General features: G+C 32.4%; 1 protein-coding gene and 1 long non-coding RNA gene across 2 annotated transcripts in view; one reads left to right on the plus strand and one right to left on the minus strand.

Annotated features, from left to right (window-relative positions):
* STUB1 (STIP1 homology and U-box containing protein 1) overlaps positions 1-24,502 on the plus strand; it is a 215,695-nt gene that overhangs the window by 113,604 nt on the left and 77,589 nt on the right. The gene's annotated exons all lie outside the window — the stretch shown is intronic.
* LOC105678256 (uncharacterized) lies at positions 17,258-19,680 on the minus strand. The gene is made up of 2 exons (XR_010890625.1): positions 17,765-19,680; positions 17,258-17,615 (listed from the first exon to the last, which is right to left on the minus strand). It is a non-coding gene; the product is annotated as an uncharacterized lncRNA (long non-coding RNA).

Below are 24,502 nucleotides of genomic sequence, written 5' to 3' on the forward strand. Positions count from 1 at the left end.
AGTCATAAGTCTCAAGTTTCGGAAATGATACGTCTTTCGGTTGAAAGAGTTAAAGTTGCATAATCCATTGTTCAGCTTGTCTAATTGATTGTGCGATAAATCACTGTGCTCGCAGAGAGGTGAAGATAATGCGAAAAAAAAACTTTGGAAATCGGTAATTTATATGACTGTCGCCACGCATAAAGAGGATTGTCGGGAAATTTGACAGTTATATAAGGTGTATGACACGTCGCGCCATATGTTCTCTTTTACTTCACTTTCTTCCATCTACTTCGAATTCAGTGGAGAATTGGTAAGTGGAAGAGATATGGAACTTCCGCTGCATCCCACACGTAGATATATTCCCTTTATGACAGCTTTAGTGTTCTTCTGACCCACTTGGTCGACGCCCAAGATGCTGCGAAAACATTTAAAAACAAACAGATCGGTCTAGCGTTCTCCACGGCGTGGGATGGGAGGGGCGGGAGGGAGGGGGGGGGAAATCGCATCGGCGAGTGCGATGTCTCGGACGTGCGAGAAACGAAAACGTTTAAAGGACGACAGTCATTTCTTAATAACGTATGAATGTCGCGCGGAATTTCATTAAGCCGGAGGGCGGCGGCGGCGGCGGCGGCGGCCACCGAGCCGCGACACACTCGAAATGTATTTCGGGCTGCCAACGTAGTTCCGGGCGACACACAAAAGCACGACCCTGTGTGCTGACCTGTCCCAGGCGACACCCACCCCCCCCTCCCTCCTCCCCCTTTCCTCGCCCGACATCGCCGGTGGTCTTTGCATCCCTCGGAAAATGCGGGCCGCAAGGGCGGGCAAGAGGGCCGGAGGGGCCGGCGGGGGGTGGGGGTCGAAAGGGAGATGCGCGCGGGTGGTGCAAGGTACGTGCGAGCGGGTCCAACTGTACAGTCGGTCGCTTTGGTAACGATCGACGGTGACAAACGGGTCAGCGGAGCGGGAATCGTTTATCCGAGCTATTGTGGCTCATGATTTTTTTGCACGACAGATGGGTGAGCCGCCATCGGTTCTAACGGTGCGCCGTGAAAGTTGCGGACGACGTCACAGCTGCGAGCCGGTTAAGCCGGCAAATGGACAATCGTCAGCGCGAGTATAATTCCCCTTCCCCCCCCCCCCCCCACCTCTGTGTTCGCAGATTTTTATTATCGCGCTTAACACACAGCGGAAGAGCGCAAAAGTCCGGCGGCGGGATTATCAAACCGTAACAGTGACTTCAAAGCGGCGCTCGCGGTTGAAATGCAAATTACCCTTTACGTCTACTTATTAATTCCATTTCCTATTGCGATCTCCCTACCGCCGCGGCACTCTTTACGTAACGTCGTTTGATATTGTAATAAAACAACTTTTTTAACGTAATGAAAGCTTCTCTCCTGTTCATCGTACACCGCGATAAAGAAACTTTTAATTGAGAGAAAAACTCGCCGTCTTTTTGTTTTTTATCGCTAAATCCGAATTACCACATTTGTCGCTAAATTAGCCGGCGGTTGAAATTAAGACGCGAATGTTGTCGCGCCGTTGCAACGATGAATATAAAAAACGTCACATTGCTTTATAGAAGCCGAGGCGAAAGAATGCGCCCGGTGGAAATTTTCCACTTCTGCTTTGCTTAAGAATGTCGTCGCGCTGAATCCTTTAAAAGTTACGGTCAAGAAGTTACGCGCCGAGAATGGCGCGGCACGTATTCAACTGTGGAGTTCCGAAAATTATTCGGGACGTTCGAAGTTTCCGAATTTGCCGAGATTCGCATGACAGCGTCGTCAGCGTCGACTGCAAAGTTATGAGGATACGTGAGACATCTTCGGACTATTGTGTGTGAATGATTGTACACACAGAAAGATTCGAAACTATTTGACGTCGAACGTGCGACGACAATTTTATATTCTGTCGCGATTATCTCAGTCGCTTCGCGCACGCGCTGTAACATAAATTGCATTCAACAAAGTTGTATAAAATAATTGATGTCTGTAACAAGATATTAATCGGATCTGTCTGCTTTCATGCGTAATAAACAATTTTATTATCTTCGAAGTAGATAGATGAAGCGTTTCAGAATACTTCACGGCTCAGCGCAATCGAGTTTTATATCAAATTAATTTCCCCTTGCATTTCTGCCAATTAGCGACGCAGTATTTCCTTCCGGTGACAAATTTTGTGTGCTTAAGAGAGAAACATCATTATTAAGGACTAGCAGAGATCGGATCAATGACTACCTTTCGATTGCGATCCAATTTGCACGGCGACGGCTTCGTTTCACGCGCCAAGTGCTGCGTTAGATGGCGCGTGCGTGTGCGAATATAATCGCAAAGCGTATCGAGATGACGTTGAAATCAGCTCTGCGCGAATGTGTGAAGCTATTGGAAATTTCTTTTATAACTTTAATCCAATTGAATAAATCTTATCTCGGCGCTCGCACGCCGCGTTTATCGAGTGAAAAATGTGTTACCCGAATTTCGAGCGCAACCTGCAAGAAAATAAATTCGAAAAATTCGGAAGAGCGCGTCGCACTGGTGCACTTGGTTGTCCGCGTCACGGAAGCTTGATTGATCGCTTTCGGGTTATTGACAATTATGGGATTTTGCACCGGATCAATTTTACGCACCGCAACTGTTAGGTTGACCGCATCGCAGTCGGCCGGTATGTCGATACGTTTTGCAGAGCTGCAAACGATCCCGAGTCGTTTATAGCGCGCGCTATGTGTTACTGGAAAATATTTGACAAGCTCATGAGCGGCGAGAATTGCCACTCGCCTGGCAAATGAAACGCATGTCTGTTTGAAGAGGCGCGCTGTACTTTCGCGTTTATTCAGAAAATTAAAACGGCCCGCCGTCTCGAGTCGCGATCGAAGAGCGAAGACCGATCGGACGCAAGCTCAGTCGGCGGAAATTGGCAGCATTGTTTTAATAAATTGGCGAAACTTCAAGCGCGGCCTACATTCGCGAGCAGATTTTCAATTTCGCGTTACGCCGAAATGGAAAATGCAATAAATGATCGCGTAGATAGCAGTAATTGGTTCGAAATGCCATTAGCGCGCACATACCGCATATTCGATAACACACTTGAGAAAGCAACCTAACGAGAATGATTCGATGCGAGCGCTGCGCTTTCTTGTGCACACCAGAAACGCTTCAGCTTAAATTAAATCAGTTCTCCCTGCATCGCGTTCTTTGAGTTTGCAGGATGTTTGAATGTTTAAAAATGAGTTGAAAATTTGAAAGGAAGATGAAAAATAAATCTCTATTAGAGATTCAGTTTGCTAATATTAGCAAAAGTTAACACAAATGGCAGTATTATTATTTCTGCAAGACAAATCACGATTATATATTAAAACACTTTTATTAAATGGAATAATATATTGTTACTTATATATATATATATATATATATATATATATATATAAGTTAATGTGGTATTTTTTGAGCGGCTTTTTTTTACATAAATCGATCAGTTTCTGTGAGACAGAAAATATGTTTGTTACGTGAATTAAACGAATGTTCTGACACAAAGACGCGAATAGGGTTGCTTTTGTATTCAGCACACCTCGTCTCGAATGCATTTTTAAAACTTCACGGTGCAAAGTCCGACGGGCGTTTTAATCAAGAATGTTCAAAGTAAAACTGGAATTTCTTTGGGCGTCACTAATTAGCTAATGGGATAAGATTAAGCATCTTCTTAACTCAAGATAAAGTTAATACTTTTCAGTATTCATGTCACACGAACAAACTGCTAATCTAAGGCAACTATTTTTACGAAATGTACATATAAATGAAAAGATAGACTGGAGTTGATGGGATATAATAGGTATACGATTTTAATTCATCACAAGAATAGAAGAAAGTCAATTAAATAGGAATCTGTCGATTGTTCTTCATAAAATCGTCGTTATTTTAGCTTCTATCTGTGGCAAATGGATTATTATACGATTATCATTCTATTTGATATTTTGAAATCTGATTAAGGAGATCTTTTGGAACGGATATTGAAAAACAGAAGGCCTAATATCAAAAAAACCATTCTCTCTTGAAGTTAGATAATAATAAATATATAATACTCTTTTCCGATAATAGCATAAGTTCAACTATCTATTCTCTTATATGCGCAAGGAATATGTTTTACTAATTTATTAGCGTAGAGTGTAATTGATTTTAATTTAATATATTTCTATTATCGAAAATAACCTGTGATTAAAATAATTTTCAAAAATATTGCTTATTAATGTATGGGATTTATCTTAGCAGGTTAATTTAAATAAAAAAGAAGAAATTTTATTGTAATATTGTAAGAGAGATTTCGCCGGTATGTTCGCTTGCGATGCTTCTCAGAACGTCTCTTTCTCTCTACAGACTCTCTCTTTCTATCTCAACGCATTTTCGGGCTTGTCGAATGACCAAAATAAATGAGACAGCAACACTTGAAGGTACACGCACGCACACACACACAGAGGCAATTGTTCTCGCTTTCGAGAAGCTCTTTGCCATATAAATACTAACATGAATGTAAACGTCGCAAGGTCGCTTCCAAACATTCTTCTACATACTGCTTCGATATAATACGTTTCAAATTAATATAACCATCGATCCTACATTAATATATAAATATATTTTGTTATTGTACTTATAATTTTTATATTTTACAAGAGAAATAATAGAAATAATAGATTGAGAAAAAGTTGTCTGCCATTTACTATATCCATAATCATTTATCTTCCAATGAAATTTTTATTATATTTGTCGATCGTGATAAAAAGTTGCGACACTAAACTTATGTAAGAATTCTTTCTTATATTGTTCCATTTGAAGCGTTTTTATTCATCGATTAGCTTCGATAGGCGAGCGGCGCGTGAGAGGTAAAGACGCGCTCTATTAACTTTCATGCGATTGCCGATATCTGAAATGAACTAACTTTGAATGTATACAAAGAGCAATAGTTCCGAATGGTTCGCTAACAGCATCCGGTGAACCGTGTCTGATCCGCTTCCATTTAAGAACATTTGCGTTCGCTCGATGCATATTTCGCCGTAATCTGTAAGCGCTTAAAAGACAGCGACGTACCAATTTGCAAAGAATAACGAGGGGAAACAAAACACGCGAGAGGCCAGTCTGACGATGAAACGCCTGGATTACGCCTGTGCGGTCCGCGAAAGAAATACATCGTCGAACGTGCCCGCAATGTAAAGATTACTGAAGTTACGATCTACTTTCCGGATAAGAAAGAAAGAGAATTCCTGGTGTGGCAGAATAAATATTAACATTTTATCCGGGCGGCGGGCCGGCAACGAGGCGCTCTAATATACATACGTCGCACTCGAGGAGGAAAGATCGCCGAGAAAATATAATACACTCCGCGCATGCACTGTCTGCCGTAGCGTGTTTAGTTTGCAAATCGTGAATTTTATTATCGGTCGAGTCACCGGCAACTCCCATGTTCGGGAACACGGCGCATACGACGACGGGCAGATTGGCGGCGTTGCGTGAAATACCGTCGCGTGACCGCGCGGGAAGATTTAATCTGGTGCAGCAGCCGCGGAAATAAGGATAATAATACACAGCTGATAGACGGTGTGACCTGATAATAGTTTAATATTAAAATCTACATGCGCCTAATTTGCGCGTTTAAATATTCTGAGTCTTAAACAATTAGATCCTAACGATGTAGTTTAGTATCACTTTTAACTTTGGTATTATTATTAGATGTGTGACTGTGCTTGTGTTTGTGTGCGTGTGTACTCAAAGTAATTAAATAAAATAATGAGAAAAAGAATTTAAAATTAATTGATAAAATAATAAGTGAAATAATTACGAAAGAATAAACTATATACGTTATTAGTTTTTCTGATTAACGTAACAATTTGTTACCGAGTGTATTTATTCGTAATAATAGCTGGATTTCTGATTCGGTGCCGCGTAACCCGGCGACTTCCGGTTCAAAAGTTTCCAATGCTCCATAACCGGCAGAACGCTGTTTGGCCGGTAGACATGCGCTAATTAAAGTAGCTTTGTAACTATCGCTCTAACTGAACTCCGCTTGCGACCATGTATAGCGCACATGGTACACTAAATGATCAGAGATAACGACCGTCGCCGATGGATATTCGCTCCCAAGACATTCAACGATTTCTGTCGCACTGACCTATTGTTCCTGAAACCAGATCGATCGACTTGCCTGTGACATATCCATTTTATAAACGCAAATATATAGATTCTGCCCCTATCTTTCCGAAGAGATTATAGCCCGAGTATCAATGATTCACATAAAACGATCGAAGGAAATCGTTGGAAAACAAAACTGCGATGTTACAATGTGAGAAACTGGGTGGAATTTATTTTTAGTATCACACATATTGCATGTCTCGTCGCAAATATTCCACCTATTCTTCATTGATTTTTCTCTGACAAAATTTATTCCAGTTTCGCACATACAATTTACCGATTAAAGGAGATCAGAAACACTCTGTATGGAACATATCGATTGCGCATGGTCGAATAATTGCACCTTTGGCAACAGTTCGCGCTTACAGAGTGAAAGTTCCGCGAAACTACCTCATCCGCCTCTTCCCTCTCTTCGCCCCTTTCGTATCGAAGACTGTATCGACGGGTCAGGTTATTCCCCGAAACTTCGGTCCGACCAAGGAACATGAATAACTTGTTCATCTATGCAGCCAGATAGAATGCATCAGAGATACACCACGATCGCCAAACTGTGACGGCCTGCGACGCCGTTAGATGACGAGTGAATTTCGTTCGCTATCGCGACATAGAATTAAGATGACGCGAAAGAGAATGAAAAGAGAGAAAAGCTTGCATCTTATTCCGCCGTAGTACGGATCCAGTCCAACTTCCTGATAATTCTCTTTTAAAACACTATTCTCAAGATATTGTACATAATTTTTATCGAGGGAGCAGTTCACTGCATAACACAAATAAGAGATCAAATAAAAATTCTGACAAAAGACTAAAATCTTGGGAAAAGAATTTGTGAAATCGTATTGTTAGCATAATTTTTTGAGGAATATGATTATTTTGTACGATGTCATGGTCAGTATTCTGCAAACTTTAAGAGTTTGAATTTTAATCTATTCAACATACCAGATCAATCATTTTATCTTTATTTTTTAATCATTATTATAATTAATTTTAAAGCGAGAGAGAGAGAGAGAGAGAAAGAATTTTAAATAAGAATAACATTAAAATGATATAATCTGCTACATGTTTGAATTATTTTAAAGATAACATTACATTCATAATCGAGAAATTTTTAAATAAGATTCACATTAAAATAATGAAATGATACAATCTTATGGATACATGCTTATAACACTTTAAGACAATATTAATCATAATCGAGGAATATTTAAATAAGCATAACATTTAAATAATAAAATGATACAGTCTTCTACATGTTTGTAATACTTTATAAAATTGATACATTATTTACTAAAGATTCAAGTTGGGACCGAACATATACACAGATAATATATTGTGAACATAATTTGTTGAAATAATTAACATATCTATACGGCGGTATTCGTACTTTTCTTTTCTCTTGCTATTTAAAAATTTTGTATGCTTTCTTCTACATGTTTACGAAAATTACAAAATTTAATGTAATAATATTTATTTTCGCACGACATACATTTGTTCGAATATTCGGTAATTTGGTCACAGTCCTTATGATTTTTAATAACATGGACATTATGTTTGTTTCTTCCGCATTTCCCAATATATCCAAACTTTTACTTTTTATATAATTCTTTAAAATTATTTCACAAAGTCATATAAAGTGTAGATGTCCGAATTCTTCAAAAAGTATTTACTCGAGCATTGTAAAAAGGAACTGAAGGAATATACATTTCGTACATGGATTTCGAAAAATACTGTCCTCTTATGCACAAGAAAACAATACTTCCATGTTCAGCTGCGAAATACGTAGTTCTCCAGTTCTTTCTTAACATGGTTGTGTTAGTGATTTGCTAAGGATACTGACATCTACTTTTTTCACAATAATACTGTACGAAAAAATTATATTTTTATATTGAATTGCAAAATATATAATCAGTAGTTTCCTTCTCCAAATGTTGAGTGACGTAAACAGATTTGTTTGAAGCTGCAGAATGCGATTCGACAAAAATTTACATAAATATTTCGAACAAGTACTAATTATCTGAGTTTTGTTATATATGTGCTGAGTACGTCACTGAAAGATTTGTCATCATAAAAAAAATTTGTTATATTTATGAAATCGGTTTAGTTTTTATAAATGTACAAACACAGTACTTCATTTTAAAGCATAATTTGGAGAATATTATGTTTTAAAAGAATAACTATAATTCATAAGCTCGTAAATTTATAGGATTGTGTTAAATTGTAAATATATATATATATATATGTGTGTGTGTATGTGTGTGTGTATATTTAAACTTATACATTTTATACACATTTTATACATTTTTAAACACAAAACTCTTATGTGACAAATAAGTCAAATATACGCCAATGTCTTCATGTATTTCAAATCACTTAAGTCAAAGTCGAGACTGCCGTTATTGCTGGTCATGAGATGATACTTAAAAATGCCGCTACCATCATTTCCATTGTCAAATGTAAATCTATATAAACATAAAAAGATCTATATAAACATCTGTAATATATAAAAAACAAATTAATTATTTGATTTTTTTTATCATATTTTGATTGAGTACACTACTGAAAGAATAAAATGTAATGATAAATATTACTAAACAATAGTAATTAATAAAATATGATTAAAACTTACGATCGTTTTTCTTTCAGCTTGCGTAGCTTGTCGACGGTCCAGCTTCATCGTGTTCTGTTCCTTGTTCCAAATCTTGTATTTGTTGTATTCTTTCCCATTCCTTTGGATGTACACATGACATGTGATTTTTTAAATTATTCCAGTCATAATCAAAGTTTATATTTTTTTCACATATTGTACAATTCACATTATATTCATCTTGTTTTGCGTATTTAAATACCCAATGTTGAGAATAGGATTTTAGGTCTTGTGAACAACGATGATCAACCATGACATCTTGTTGATGACATATCACGCATTCTATACTTCGACTTATTTCCATGTCATATGTGTACCTCAAACATTTCCACTGATCTGAAAAATAGTGGAAATTATCTTTTTCCATTTCTTCCTTATCGAAAATATCATAATGTGACTCGTGCATATGTTTCTCAAACTGATCCTTCTTCAAATATACTTCTTTGAATTTGCAAACTGTACATTCTGCTCGAAAATTTCCAGCATCTACATAACATTTTTGCAACCAGCTGTTCTGTGCAATTTGAAATGTCCAAAATATTTTGTTTCGTTTTATTCTATAGTAATCTTCTGAATGTTCATCTGACATATGTGTTTCTAAATGAGTTAAGTCAGCAATAATGTTCATACCTGCATCACAAATCGTACATTTCAGAAAATCTTCTTCTTCTTTTGCATATTTAAAAACCCAATTTTCAAACTTGCAAGATATTAATTCTTGTGGAGAATGATATTTTGCGTGACTCTCTATTTGGTCATTTGACACAGGTTCTTCACATATAATACATTCTATTTCTTCTTTTTGTTTCGTAAACCTAAAATATAGCCAATTATTGTCATTTGCCATCTCTTTAGACTTTTCAGTTTTGTAAATATTTTTATGATTTTTTATGTGTGTTTTAAGCACAATAGCCGGGACACATACAAAGTTGAGTTTGCAAAATCGACATTCTGCTCGACAATTCACAGACTTTGCGTAACATTTATTCAAAAAGTAGTTGTTTTCAATTAGATATTTCCACTCTTCTGTTAATTTTGTTTGCTCTGTTGCATGTATCTTTATGTGCGGTTTAAAGGCCGTAATGTTTATTTGTAAATTAAATTCTACGCTTTTATTTCCACACAGCTTACATTTAGCAGAAAAATCTCCAACTTGGTTTAAGTATTTCCAACACCAGTTCAAATTAGTTTTTCTGTCTATATATTGTTCGTTTTTTGCATGCTTCTTTACGTGTTCGTGTAATATCTTGTTCCATTGTGGAAATACAGTTACGGGTATATCACATATAACACATATTATGACGTTTTCTTCTGTTAGCATAAAATATTTCCACATTTTGCTGATCCTGTGGGCCTCTTCATACTTATAAATCTTTTGATGTGTGTCACTTACGTGATCCTTAAATTTAGTTAGGTTTCCCACGTATGTAACAGTCTTTTGGCAAGATCGATTTCGACACCGTGCATAAAAATCTTTCTCTTTTGTAAAATATACCGCTATCCACTCTTTCCATTGAATTAGATCTTCCCAATTCATTGTGATCTGATCTGTATGAGAGAACGTATTTAACTGAACATGATGCGAGCATTATTTCGTTGGAAAGTGCCTGACAGAAGAGGTCGAGGAAAGAGACAGTTTTTCTGTTTGAATGTAAATATAAAGAGCATTCAAACTTACCTAATAATTATTAAGAGAGGTGGTAGGATGTGATGCGAAATATGTATAGTAAGCAATTGAGAGAGAGAGAGAGAGAGAGAGAGAGGGAGGAAGGGGGAGAGAGAGAGAGAGAGAGAGAGAGAGAGAGAGAGAGAGAGAGAGAGAGAGAGAGAGAGAGAGAGAGAGAGAGAGAGAGAGAGAGAGAGGGGAAGAGAGAAGCATTACAGTACGTTCGTTACACAGATAAATAATGTTTTGAGAAATAATGTACAAGAAATTAATGGAATTTATTGCTCATAATTAATACTATGATCTATAACAATGACTACATTGATAAAATATAAGTATTCTAATTTATTGATACTTAAAGCATAATATTGTAATTAATACATTCATTGCAGAAATATAGATACTTATATGCCCATTTCTTTATCACATTTATATTTTAGATACACCACCATTGTTATTGTCGTTTCTTTCATTCTCCAGCACAATATGCACCAAATTATTGGTTTAATTTTCATATTCTAGCATTCTGTTGCGAATTATATCATGACTACAGTTTTAAACGTCTTAGATTTAAACACTTTAGTATTTATATTAAAATAAAGCGAATATTTAATATTTTAAATTTACTACAATTTACTATCTTTTTAATGTTTGTGGGTAAAAAACATTTTTCCGTTTTAGTAACATAGAAAATATTTAGTTAAATAAAAAAGTAACATATATAAATTTATATAATGAAATATATTGACCAGAAAAATTGGTCGAAAAGTTCAACTAATTCCGAGCACTGTTATAAAGCAAGAATAAATCGCTTTCATACTGCTTATTCAACTTCATCAAAATTTAACTATATTTAAATTAAACTATATTTTTCTTTCAATTTTTGGAAATGTAATGAATATTTGTATAACATAATTAAATAAAACATGATTTTTCTATATATTTTTTTCATGTATATGTATTATACATGTAACAATTATTATCACATGCTATACGTATTTGTTTGAATATATAATTAATCACGAATTATACTTAAATGATTATATGAGAATTTTAAAATATGTGTTTTCACGTGCAAACTTATGCGAAAAGTTCAATTTATTACGTAAACAATAACATTAAATTTGCAAAAAATTCGAGAAATTTTGGAATAAACGAAATAACATTAAAATAATAAAATGGTACAATCTCCTACTCATAATATTTTAGATACAACATTAATTTTATAGTTGAGAAATTTCTAATTATTATAACATCAAAATGATAAAATGCAATCTGCTACATACTTGAATTATTTTAAAGATAACATTAAATTCGTAATCGAGATATTTTTAAATAAAATTAATATTAAAATGATAAAATAATAATCTTTTACGTACTTATAATACTTTAAGACAACATATATCATGAGATCGAGAAATTTTTAAATAAGCATAACATTAAATAAATAAAATTATACAATCTCCTACAAGTTTGTAATACTTTATAATATTGATACATTATTTACTAAAGATTCAAGTTTAGACCGAACATATGCACAGATAATACAAACATAATTTGTTGAAATAATTAACATATCTACACGGCGGTGTTCGTACTTTTCTTTTCTCTTGTCATTTAAAAATTTTTGTATACTTTCTTCTACATGTTTACGAAAATTACAAAATTTAATGTAACATTATTTATTTTTGCACGACATATTGTACATTTGTTCGAATATTCAGTAGTTTCATCAAAGCCCTTAAGTTATGATTTTTAATAACATGCATATTGTGTTTGTTTCTTGCGCATTTACCAATGCATCCAAACTTTTACTTTTTACATAATTACTCAAAATTATTTCATAAAGTCATATAAAATGTAGACGTGCGAATTCTTTAAAAGGTATTTACACAAGCATTGTAAAAAGGAACTAAAAGAATATACATTTCGTACATGGATTTGAGAAATAGTGTCTTCTTGTGCACAAGAAAACAATACATCTATGTCCAACTGCAACATATATAATTTTTAAGTTCTTTCTTAAGACAGTTATTACAGATTTGCTATGAGTTCTAACGTTTACTTTTTTCACGATAATACTATACAAAAAAGTAATATTTTTATGTTCAATTGCAAAATATATAATCAATAGTATCTTTCTTCAAATACTGAGTGACGTAGACATATCTGTTTTAAGTTGTAGAATGCGATTCGATAAAATTTACATAAACATTTCTAACATATATTTTGAACAAGTACTAATTATTTAAGTTTTGTTTGTCTTTTTATATATGTACTGAATACGTCACTCGAAAATTCGTCATTAGAGAAATAATTTATTGTATTCATGAACTCGGTTTAATTTTTATAAATAAAGTAACACAGTATTTGATTTCAAAGCATAATTTAAAGAATATTATGTTTTAAAGTAATGACTATAATTATATATATAATATATAAATTTAAACAGTTTTGTTAAGTTATAAATTTATAAATATATATGTATTTAAATTTACCAATGTTATACATTTATAAACACAAAACCGATATGCGACAAATTAGTGAAATTATACGTTAATGTCTTCATGTAGTTCAAATCACTCAGGTCAAAGTCAAGACTGTCGTTATCGCTGGTCATGAGATGCTACTTAAAAACGTCGCTACCATCATTTCCATTGTCCAATGTAGATAAATCTATAAACATTTGTAATATATTAAAGCAAATAATTATTTGATTTTTGTTGTTTTTATATTTTGATTGAGTGCACCACTAAAAGAATAAAGTTTTATGACAAATATTACTAATCAATAATAATTAATAAAATATGATTAATGCCCATTTCCACCAATATAGATTAACTTTAATCTCGGTTCAACTTACTCTTCATCTTTTTCTAGTTCTAAGAATTAGAAAAAGGTGAAGAGTAAGTTGAACCGAGATTAAAATTAATCTACGTTAGTGAAATCGGGCATAAAACTTACGATCGTTTTTCTTTCAATTTGCGTAGCTTGTCGACGGTTTAGCTTGGTCGTGTACTGTCATTTGTGCCAAAAGTATTTGACGTATTTCTTGCCGTTCCTTTGGATGTACAGATGTTATGTGGTTTTCTAAATTTTCCGAGGCCCATTCAAAGTTTACTTGATTTTTACATAAAATACAACTTGCAACTTTTACATTCTGTCTCGCGTATTTAAGTGCCCAATGAGAAACGAATGTCAGTTCATGTGGAAAATCATGTATGTGAGGTAGTTTTTTTTTGACATATGATGCATTCTAGATTTGTTTCATCTAATATTAATTCATCTATGTATTTTGTATAATTCCACTGAGGTTCGTCGAAGATATCAGGTGTATTTTTTTTTCTTCAAGCGTGTGAAGAGCACTATGCTTGTTCTTTATGTGTTCCAAAAATTGTGTATGTGTGATATATGGTATTTTGTGTTTGCAAAATTTACATTGTGCTCGAAAATTTTTAGCATTTATATAACATTTTGTCCACCATTTGTATACCATGTAATGTGTGTTCCATATAATTTCACGACTCCACAATAAGTCTTCTTGGACTAAGGGCGTAAGGGTTACTTTTTTTTCACAAAACACACATGTCACATTTTCTGTGTTTCGTCTTGCGTATTTAAAAGTCCAATTTTTATATTTACATGGTTTTAGACCGCCTGTAAAATATTTTTCTACATGATTTTCTGCTTCGTCGTGGCATCGTTTTATCACATCTCATACATTGTACTTTATCTATTGAATCTGGTTCCGTAAACTTTTAATATTGCCAGGTTTTGTTATTTTCCTTCATTTTACTCATTTCAATTTCGTGAATTAATTTATGTTCCTTTTTCATAAGTTTCTGAACGGTTCTAGGGTCGACATATGCAAGTTCTTCGTTGCAAAATTTACATTCTGTTAGAAAATCCACAGGCTTTCTATAACATTTATTCAACCAATAGTTGTTTTCAATTTGAAATTCCCAAGATTGTTTATATCGTGGATCTATTAAGTGGCTCTTTTCGTTATGTTTTTTTGAGATGTGCCGTTTCATTTTAGTAATGTCTACAGTAAATTCTCTTTTTGTATCATTTGTACAAAGCTTACATGTAGCAGAAAAATCTTTACTTTGTGTCAAATATTTCCAACCCTATTTTTCATATCTGCGTCCTAAATTTTGTTCTAGTTTTGAATGCTTTTTTACGTGTTTCGATAAGTTTTCATTTTGTGAAAATTGATTTGGGGTTTTACATATATCACATATAATATATGCTTTATTTTTTTCTGATGTTAACCTAAAATATTTCCAGTCTTTGTTTTTTATCTCATTCTCTTCATGATGATAATAATCTGAATGCGTCTCAAGTATGTGCTTTTCAAATTCAAGATATTTTCGAAACTCCACGTATTTTAAAATTGTTTTACAAGATGGTTCTCGACACTGTACTCGAAAATTGGCCGTTTTAGTAAAATATTCCTTTACCCAGGGGTGTTTTTTTTTAATTCGCTCTTTAAAACACATTGTGATCTGATCTGTATGATAGAACGTATTTAACTGAACACGATGCGAGCATTGCTTCGTTGAAAAGTGTCTGATAGAGGAGATCGAAGAAAGAGACGTACAGTTTTTTTGTATGTAAATACTAACAGCCTTCAAACCTACCTAACAGTTATCAAGACAAGCGGTAGGATCCGATGCGAAATATGTATAGTAAACGATTTCGGGGGAGTAAGAACGCTTTTGCGTGTGATAGAAAGAGAGTGGGAGGGAGAGAGCGAGAGAGAGCGAGAACAATGATATGATGGAGAGTGAAAGAGGGGCAGAGAGAAGCATTACATTTCGTTCGTTAGATAAATAATGTTTTAGGAAATAATGTACAAAAAATTAATGGAGATTATAGTCAATATAATTAATATTATGATCTATATTACAGACTGCATCGATAAAATATGAGCATTTTATTAATTTATTGATATGTAAAATATATAAAATATAATATGGCACTTGATACATTGCAGAAATATAAATCCTTACATGCCTGTTTTTTCATCTCAATTATATTTTAAATACGCCACCATCGCCATTATCGTCATTTCTTTTGTTTTGTAGTGCAATATACTCCAAATTATTGGTTTGATTTTTATATTTTATTGTGTTGTTAATTACTTCATAGCTACAGTTTTCAAGGTCTTAGATTTAAACACTAGTATATATATTAAAATAGACAATTATTTAATATTTCAAATTTGCTATAATTTACTGTCTTTTATTGTTTGTGAGTAAAAAGCATTTTTCCATTTTTGTAACATAGAAAATATTTAGATAAATAAGAAAGTAGGTAACAAATATAAATTTTTATAATAAAATACATTGACCGCAAAAATCGGCCGGAAAGTTTAATTAATTCCGATCACTCTTATCAAGTAAGAACAAATAATAATTCTGCTTATTTAACTTGATAATTAAACGTATTTTTTTTCTATTTTAAGAAGCGTGATAAATAGTTGTGTAACGTAATTAAATAAAACATGGGTTTTTTATATATATTTTTATATATATATAATATAAATGTTATAATTACTATTACATGTTTTATGTATTTGTGTGAATATATAATCAATCTCGAATTATGTTTGAATAATTACATGAATCTCCAAATTATTTCCATGTGCAAATCTATGTGCCAAAAGCTCATTTATGACGCAAACGATAACATTAAATTTGTAAAAGATTCGAGAACTTTTGAAATAAACGAATTAACATTAAAATAATAAAATAATACAATTTCCTACTTTTAATACCTTAGATACAACATTAATTTTATAGTTTAAAAATTTTTAAATAGGGATAACATTAAAATGATAAAATGATATAATCTGCTACGTGCTAGAATTATTTTAGAGATATCATGAAATTCGTTATTGAAACTTTTTGAAATGATTAAATAATACAATCTAGTATATGCTTGTAATATTTTAGAATATTGATACATTATTTATTGAAAATCGAAATATAGATGGAACTTTTACACTGATAATATATTGTAAACATTATTTGTTGAAATATTGAACATATGTCCGGCGGTATTCGTACTGTTCTCTACTTTTTGTATTTAAAAATTTTTATATGCTTTCTTCTACATGTTCACGAATATTAAAAAATTTAACGTGACGATATTTATTGTCACAAAACATACATTTGTTCGAATATTCGGTTATTTTGTACAAAATTGTCACAATCTCTCTTTAGTTATGATCTTTAATAACATGAACATTATGTTTGTTTCTTGCGCATATTCGAACTTTTACTTTTTACAGGATTATTCAAAATCATTTCATAAAGTCATATAAAATGTAGACGTGCGAACTTTTTTGAAGATATTAACACAAGCATTGTAAAAAGGAACTAAAAGAATATACATTTCATACATGGATTTGAGAAATAGTGTCTTCTTGTGCACAAGAAAACAATACATCTATGTCCAGCTGCGACATATATAATCCTCCAGTTCTTTCTTAAGACAGTTGTTACAGATTTGCGAAATGTTCTAACGTCTATTTTTTTCACGATAATACTGTACAAAAAAGTAATATTGTTATGTTGCATTGCAAAATATATAATCAATAGTTTCTTTCTTCAAATACTGAGTGACGTAGACAGATCCGTTTTAAGCTGCAGAATACGATTCGATAAAATTACAGAAACATTTCTAACATATATTTCGAATAAGTACTAATTATTTGAGTTTTGTTTGTCTTTTTATTTATGTACTAAGTACGTCACTCGAAGATTCGTCATTAGAGAAAAAATTTGTTGTATTCATGAAATCGGTTTAGTTTTTATAAATGTAAGTAGTAACACAGTATTTGATTTTAAAGCATAATTTAAAGAATATTATGTTTTAAAGTAATGACTATAATTATATATATAATATATAAATTTAAACAATTTTGTTAAGTTATAAATTTATAAATATATATGTATTTAAATTTACCAATGTTATACATTTATAAACACAAAACCGATATGCGACAAATAAGTCAAATTATACGTTAATGTCTTCATGTAGTTCAAATCACTCTGGTCAAAGTCAAGACTGTCGTTATCGCTGGTCATGAGATGCTACTTGAAAACGTCGCTACCATCATTTCCATTGTCCAATGTAGATAAATCTATAAACATTTGTAATATATTAAAGCAAATAATTATTTGATTTTTGTTGTTTTTATCATAGTTTGATTGAGTACACCACTACAAGAATAAAGTTTTATGACAAATATTACTAATCAATAATAATTAATAAAATATGAGTAAAACTTACGATCGGTTTTCTTTCAACTTGCGTAGCTTGTCGACGGTGTAGCTTGGTCGTGTACTGTTCCTTGTACCAAATCTATTTGACGTATTTGTTTCCGTTTCTCTGGATGTATAGATGTCATGTGGTTTTCTAAATTTTCCAGGGCCCATTTAAAGTTTACTTCATCTTTACATAGAACACAACTTGCAACTTGTCCATTCTGTATCGCGTATTTAAGTGCCCAATGAGAATCGAATAGCAGCTCATATGGAGAATGTTTTGTGTGAGGTAGTGCGACATTTTTTTCACATATGATGCATTCTACGTCTAATGTATGTTCTGTTACATTATTTGTGTATCTTACATATTTCTCAGCTTTCCAGATTTTTATCATTTTTGATTCTTCAAGGCAGGCAATAACAAAATGTTGATCCCACATGTGTTGCTCAAATTGTGTATACTCGATATATGGTACTTTGTGTTTGCAAAATTTACATTCTGCTCGAAAATTTGCAACATTCATATAATATTTTTCCAACCACTTCCATTGTTCACCTATAAGTTGAGTCCATAATAAGTTTTCTTTGTCTATTGTATTCATATCTTCTATATGACAATTTTGTACATGCTTTTTTAACTCAGTAATTTTCGCCGTAAGGGTTAAATTTTTTTCACAAAACACACATGTCACACTATCTGCGTTTTGTCTTGCGTATTTTAAAGTCCAATGTTTTCTTGTACCTGGTTCTAGACCGTCTGTAAAATGATGCTGTACATGAATTTCTGCTTCGTCACTTTGTATAAGTAGAAAACATTTCATACATTGTATTCCTGTTAATAATCCATCCGTAAACCTTAAATGTTGCCAGTATGTGTTGCATGCCTGAAATTTAAGTTTTTCCTCTTTGTGAAGTAATGGATGTTCTTTCTCCATATGAATCTCAATGCTTTCAGATTTGACATATGTAATTTTTTTCTCGCAAAATTTACATTGCGCTAGAAAATTTTTAGGCCTTTTATAACATTTATTCAACCAATAGTGGTTTTCAATTTGAAATTCCCAAGTATTTTTATATTGTAAATTTATTAAGCGGCTCTTTTCTTTATGATGTTGTAAGATGTGTTTTCTCATTTTCTCAAGATTTATAATAAATTCATCTGTTTTTGGTTTATGTGTACAAAGCTTACATTTAGCAGAATAATCTTCAGTTTGTTCCAAGTATTTCCAATACCAAGCTTCATTTTTATCTCGTCCTAAATTTTGTTCTAGTTTTGAATGATTTTTTAGGTGTTCCGATAAGTTTTCATTTTGTGAAAATTTCTTTCGGGCAATATCACATAAAATACATGCTTTCTTTTTGTCTTTTGTTAGCCTAAAACATTTCCAGTCTTTGTTTTTCGCCATCTTCTCTTCATGCTGATGGTAATCTGGATGCGTGTCACGTATGTGGTTCTTAAATGTATGACGTTTAAACTCCAAGTATTTATATCTTTCTTCGTTTGATTGGCAAGATAAATTTCGACACTGTACACGAAAATTGTCAGTTTTAATAAAACATTCCTCTACCCAGGGGAAGAATTTTTGAATTCGCTCTTCAACACTCATTATGATCTGATCTGTATGATAGAACGTATTTAACTGAACACGATGCGAGCATTACTTCGTTGAAAAGTGTCTGATAAAGGAGATCGAGGAAAGAGACGTACAGTTTTTCTGTTTGTATGTAAATACTGACAGCCTTCAAACCTACCTACCTAACTAGTTATCAAGATAAGCTGTAGGATCCGATGCAAAATATGTATTGTAAACGATTTTGAGAGAGTAAGAACGCTTTCGCGTGTGATAGAAAGAGAGTGGGAGGGAGAGAGCGAGAGAGAGCGAGAGAGAGCGAGAACAATGATATGGTGGAGAGTAAAAGAGCAGAGAGAAGCATTACATTTCGTTCGTTACGCAGATAAATAATGTTTTGGGAAATAATGTACAAAAAATTAATGGAGATTATAGTCAATATAATTAATATTATGATCTATATTACAGACTGCATCGATAAAATATGAGCATTTTTCTAATTTATTGATATGTAAAATATATAAAATATAATATGGCACTTGATACATTGCAGAAATATAAATCCTTACATGCCTGTTTTTTCATCTCTCTTATATTTTAAATACGCCACCATCGCCATTATCGTCATTTCTTTTGTTTTGTAGTGCAATATACTCCAAATTATTGGTGTGATTTTTATATTTTATTCTGTTGTTAATTACTTCATAGCTACAGTTTTCAAGGTTTTAGATTTAAACACTAGTATATATATATTAAAATAGGCAATTATTTAATACTTGAAATTTGCTATAATTTACTGTCTTTTTATTGTTTGTGAGTAAAAAGCATTTTTCTATTTTTGTAACATAGAAAATATTTAGATAAATAAGAAAGTAGGTAACAAATATAAATTTTTATAATAAAATACATTGACCGCAAAAATCGGCCGGAAAGTTTAATTAATTCCGATCACTCTTGTCAAGTAAGAACAAATTGTAATTCTGCTTATTTAACTTGATAATTAAACGTATTTTTTGTTCTTCAATTTTAGGAAGCGTAATAAATAGTTGTGTAACGTAATTAAATAAAACATGGGTTTCTTATATATATTTTTATGTAAATGTATTTTTGTGTATAATGTAAATGTTATAATTATTATCACATGCTTTATGTATCTATTTGAATATATAATCAATTTTGAATTATGTTTAAATAATTACATGAATCTCTAAATATGTGTTATTTCCACGTGCAAATCTATGTGTCAAAAGCTCATTTATGACGCAAACAATAACATTAAATTCGTAAAAGATTCGAGAACTTTTGAAATAAACGAAATAACATTAAAATAATAAAATAATACAATTTCTTACTTTTAATACCTTAGATACAACATTAATTTTATAGTTGAGACATTTTTTAATATTTAACGTTAAAATGATACAATGATATAATCTGCTACGTGCTAGAATTATTTTAGAGATATCATTAAATTCGTTATTGAAAATTTTTTAAATGATTAAATAATACAATCTAGTATATGCTTGTAATATTTTAGAATATTGATACATTATTTATTGAAAATCGAAATATAGATGGAATTTTTACACTGATAATATATTGTAAACATAATTTGTTGAAATATTGAACATATGTCCGGCGGTATTCGTTCTTTTCTCTTCTCTTTCTATTTAGAAATTTTTATATGCTTTTTCCTACATGTTAACAAATATTAAAAATTTATCGTGACGGTATTTATTGTTACAAAACATACATTTGTTCGAATATTTGGTAATTTTCTACAAAATTGTCACAATCGCTCTTTAGTTATGATCTTTAATAACATGAACATTATGTTTGTTTCTTGCGCATTTGCCAATACATCCAAACTTTTATTTTTTACATGATTGAAAATCATTTTATAAAGTCATAGAAAATGTAGACGAACTCTTTAAAAAGTATTTACACAAGCATTGTAAAAAGGAACTAAAGGAATATACATTTCGTACATGCATTTGGAAATTACTTTTTATGCACAAGAAAACAATACTTGTATACCAAACTGCGACATATATAATCCTCCAGTTTTTTCTTAACACAATCGTTAGAGATTTGCTAAGGGTTCTGACGTCTACTTTTTTCACGAGAGTATTATACAAAAAAATAATATTTTTATGTTTAATTGTATAATGTAATCAAACAGTTCTTTCTTTAAAACATTGAGAAACGTAGATATTGTATCTATTGCAAGCTATTCCAAGCTATGTTGCAAAACGCGATTCGATGAAATTTACATAAACATTTGTAACATATATTTCGAACAAGTAATTATCTGAGTTTTGTTATAATATGATACATTCTGTTTCTTTTTTTACTTGCTGTTTCGTATACCTAAAATATGATCAGTTATTGTTACATGCCGTCTCTTTAGACTTTTCAATGTCGTAAATAAATGTATGCTTCTTTACGTGTTTCTTAAGCGATTTTACCGCGATACATCCAACTTTTTGTTCGCAAAATCGACATTCTGTTCGAAAATGCACAGGCTTCGTATAACATTTATTCAACCAATAGTGCTTTACAGTTTGATATTTCCGAGACTGTGTATATCGTAACTCTATTTCTTGCTACTTTTCTTTATGTGCTTTCACCATGTGCTTTTTTAAACCACGAGTATCTAAAATTAATTCAACACTTTTTGTTTCATTTGCACAAAGCTTACATTTAGCAGAAAAATCTCCAGTTTGTGTCAAGTATTTCCAATCCCAATCTCCTTTTTCATAGTATTTTAGATTTTAAAACTATAATATTGGCTCAAATTATTCAAATAAATTATTAACAACAAGCTACAGAGCTCAAGCTGGATTTTCGTGCTTAATTTATTAATATATTATAACAAATGTTTAGGTCAATCTAGACGTTTCGACCATCTGGTTGTGGTCATCTTCAGTAGTTAGTTATTATAAAATTCGGAACATATTAATAAACAATCGTTACTTATAAAACTAATTCGGATATTACAATCTTCTTATATTCGTTACATTTAAAAATTGTTTAGAAGGACTACACATCTTGAAAGTCATGCCTCTTCTAATAACACCAATCTTAAAATCATCAGGAAGGAAATCATGTTTTACATTAAACATACACGATGTCCTTTTTAAGACTTGAATTGTGGTTGATTGCAATTATTCTCAATGCATAGCAGTACCGTCATGTTGTGTTTTCGTGTAAACTTTCTTATTTTAAAAAAACTAAGAACCAAAACTAAATTCGGTGTAACGAGTCAGTTTGCTAAAAATGATATTGGAGGTCCGTGTCGTTTGAGTGGACATGGCAAACTAGTTGAATGTAATAGAGGATATATTAGAGAACTCGTATGTGTTAACGAATATAAGAAGATTGTAATATCCGAATTAGTTTTATAAGTAACGATTGTTTATTAATATGTTCCGAATTTTATAATAACTAACTACTGAAGATGACCACAACCAGATGGTCGAAACGTCTAGATTGACCTAAACATTTGTTATAATATATTAATAAATTAAGCACGAAAATCCAGCTTGGGCTCTGTAGCTTGTTGTTAATAATTTATTTTAGATTTTGTTCTCGTTTTAAATGCTTTTTTACGTGGTCCGATAAGTTTTCATCTTGTGAAAATTCATTTGGGACAATATCACATAAAATACATTCTCCTTTTTTTTCTCTTGTTAGCCTAAAATATTTCCAGTTTTTGCTTTTCTTCTCATTCTTTTCATACTGATATAAATCTAGGTGCGTTTTACGTACGTGGTTCTTAAATTCAGTACGTTTGGGAAACTGCACGTATTTATAAATCTTTTTGCAAGATAGTTCTCGACACTGTACTCAAAAAAATTTTTTTTTTGTTTAACATTTCGTTATCCCATCGATCTTTTGAACTCGATCTTCCCAACTCATTGTGATCTGATCTGTATGATAAAAAGTATTTAATTGAACACGATGCGAGCATTATTTCGTTGAAATGTGTCTGATAGAAGAAGAGGTCGAGGAAAGAGACGCACAGTTTTTCAGTTTGATTGTAAATATTGACGGCTTAGCTAACAGTTATCAAGAGGTACGGTTGAATATAAAATATGTATAGTAAACGATTTCGGGAGAGTAAGAGTAAGCGCGCGCGCGCGCGCTCGAGAGAGAGAGAGAGAGAGAGAGAGAGAGAGAGAGAGAGAGAGAGAGAGAGTGAAAAATTTTTGCAATATTTTTGCTCTGAATATAAATTTATGCGTGATCCGGGAAAAAACATGCATAATCGTATGACTGAAGTATCCACTATGCGCGCGGTTCATTGAGCTTTTTCGTTCTCATCGAGGACAACCGAGTTAGAAGAAACGGCTCAGCTCCATGTGTCGCCCGTTACGAGCGTCCCGGTTTTATGAAAATGCACGGCTGGTGTCCCGGGTTCGATCATAACTTTATCAATAAATATGTGCTTCACATTTGGCCGTGCATTTTGGGCTGCGGTCAAATCGATCTTACTGCAACGCGTCGATCTATCTTATGCGATGTCTCGATGGAAGTCTCAAATTCAGCGAGTTTCTTTCGTATAGCATAAGGCATTACACAGAAAAACATTGGAAGCATCGTTTCCTCGCAAAACAAAACATTTGAAGACAGCAATCCAGAAAATAAATTGTTCTTACGGCAATAATATTATTCATATCTAAAGAAGTGTTTTGCTTGAGGTTTCTATCTTCTTACGGATTTGTAAAAATTAATGAAATATGATAATTAAATATCAAAAGACTCGCTAGAAAATTTTTTATAAGTTAATTATATCAATTATATATTTTATTACTTTACATAACGAATATATAAAGTATTTGGGGGATAATATTCGACACTTTAGAAAATAATTCGTTTTCCAAAAGTCGTCATTTATTAGTATTTTATCGATTTTTTTAGCGGAGACGGCGAGAATAAACTTTTTCCAAAAACTGTAATCGACACACGAATGTTGGCGATAAATTACGAAGATAGATTTTTGGTACTGCCGGCGTTCGCGCGAAGTTATATCTAATAGGAGCCGGAATCCCGGAGTGTGCAAAAGCGCAATTTCCTTAACATTGAGGAGTTCCCGTAGAAACTAAATTTCTATAGCGAGGAAACTTTTGTCTGAGTCTCGTAAGAGCATTTCGCTCCGCGCATATTCGCAAGCGTGTATTTTATAAATT

The sequence above is a fragment of the Linepithema humile genome, chromosome 6 (assembly GCF_040581485.1).
Source record: "Linepithema humile isolate Giens D197 chromosome 6, Lhum_UNIL_v1.0, whole genome shotgun sequence".
NCBI lineage: Eukaryota > Metazoa > Arthropoda > Insecta > Hymenoptera > Formicidae > Linepithema > Linepithema humile.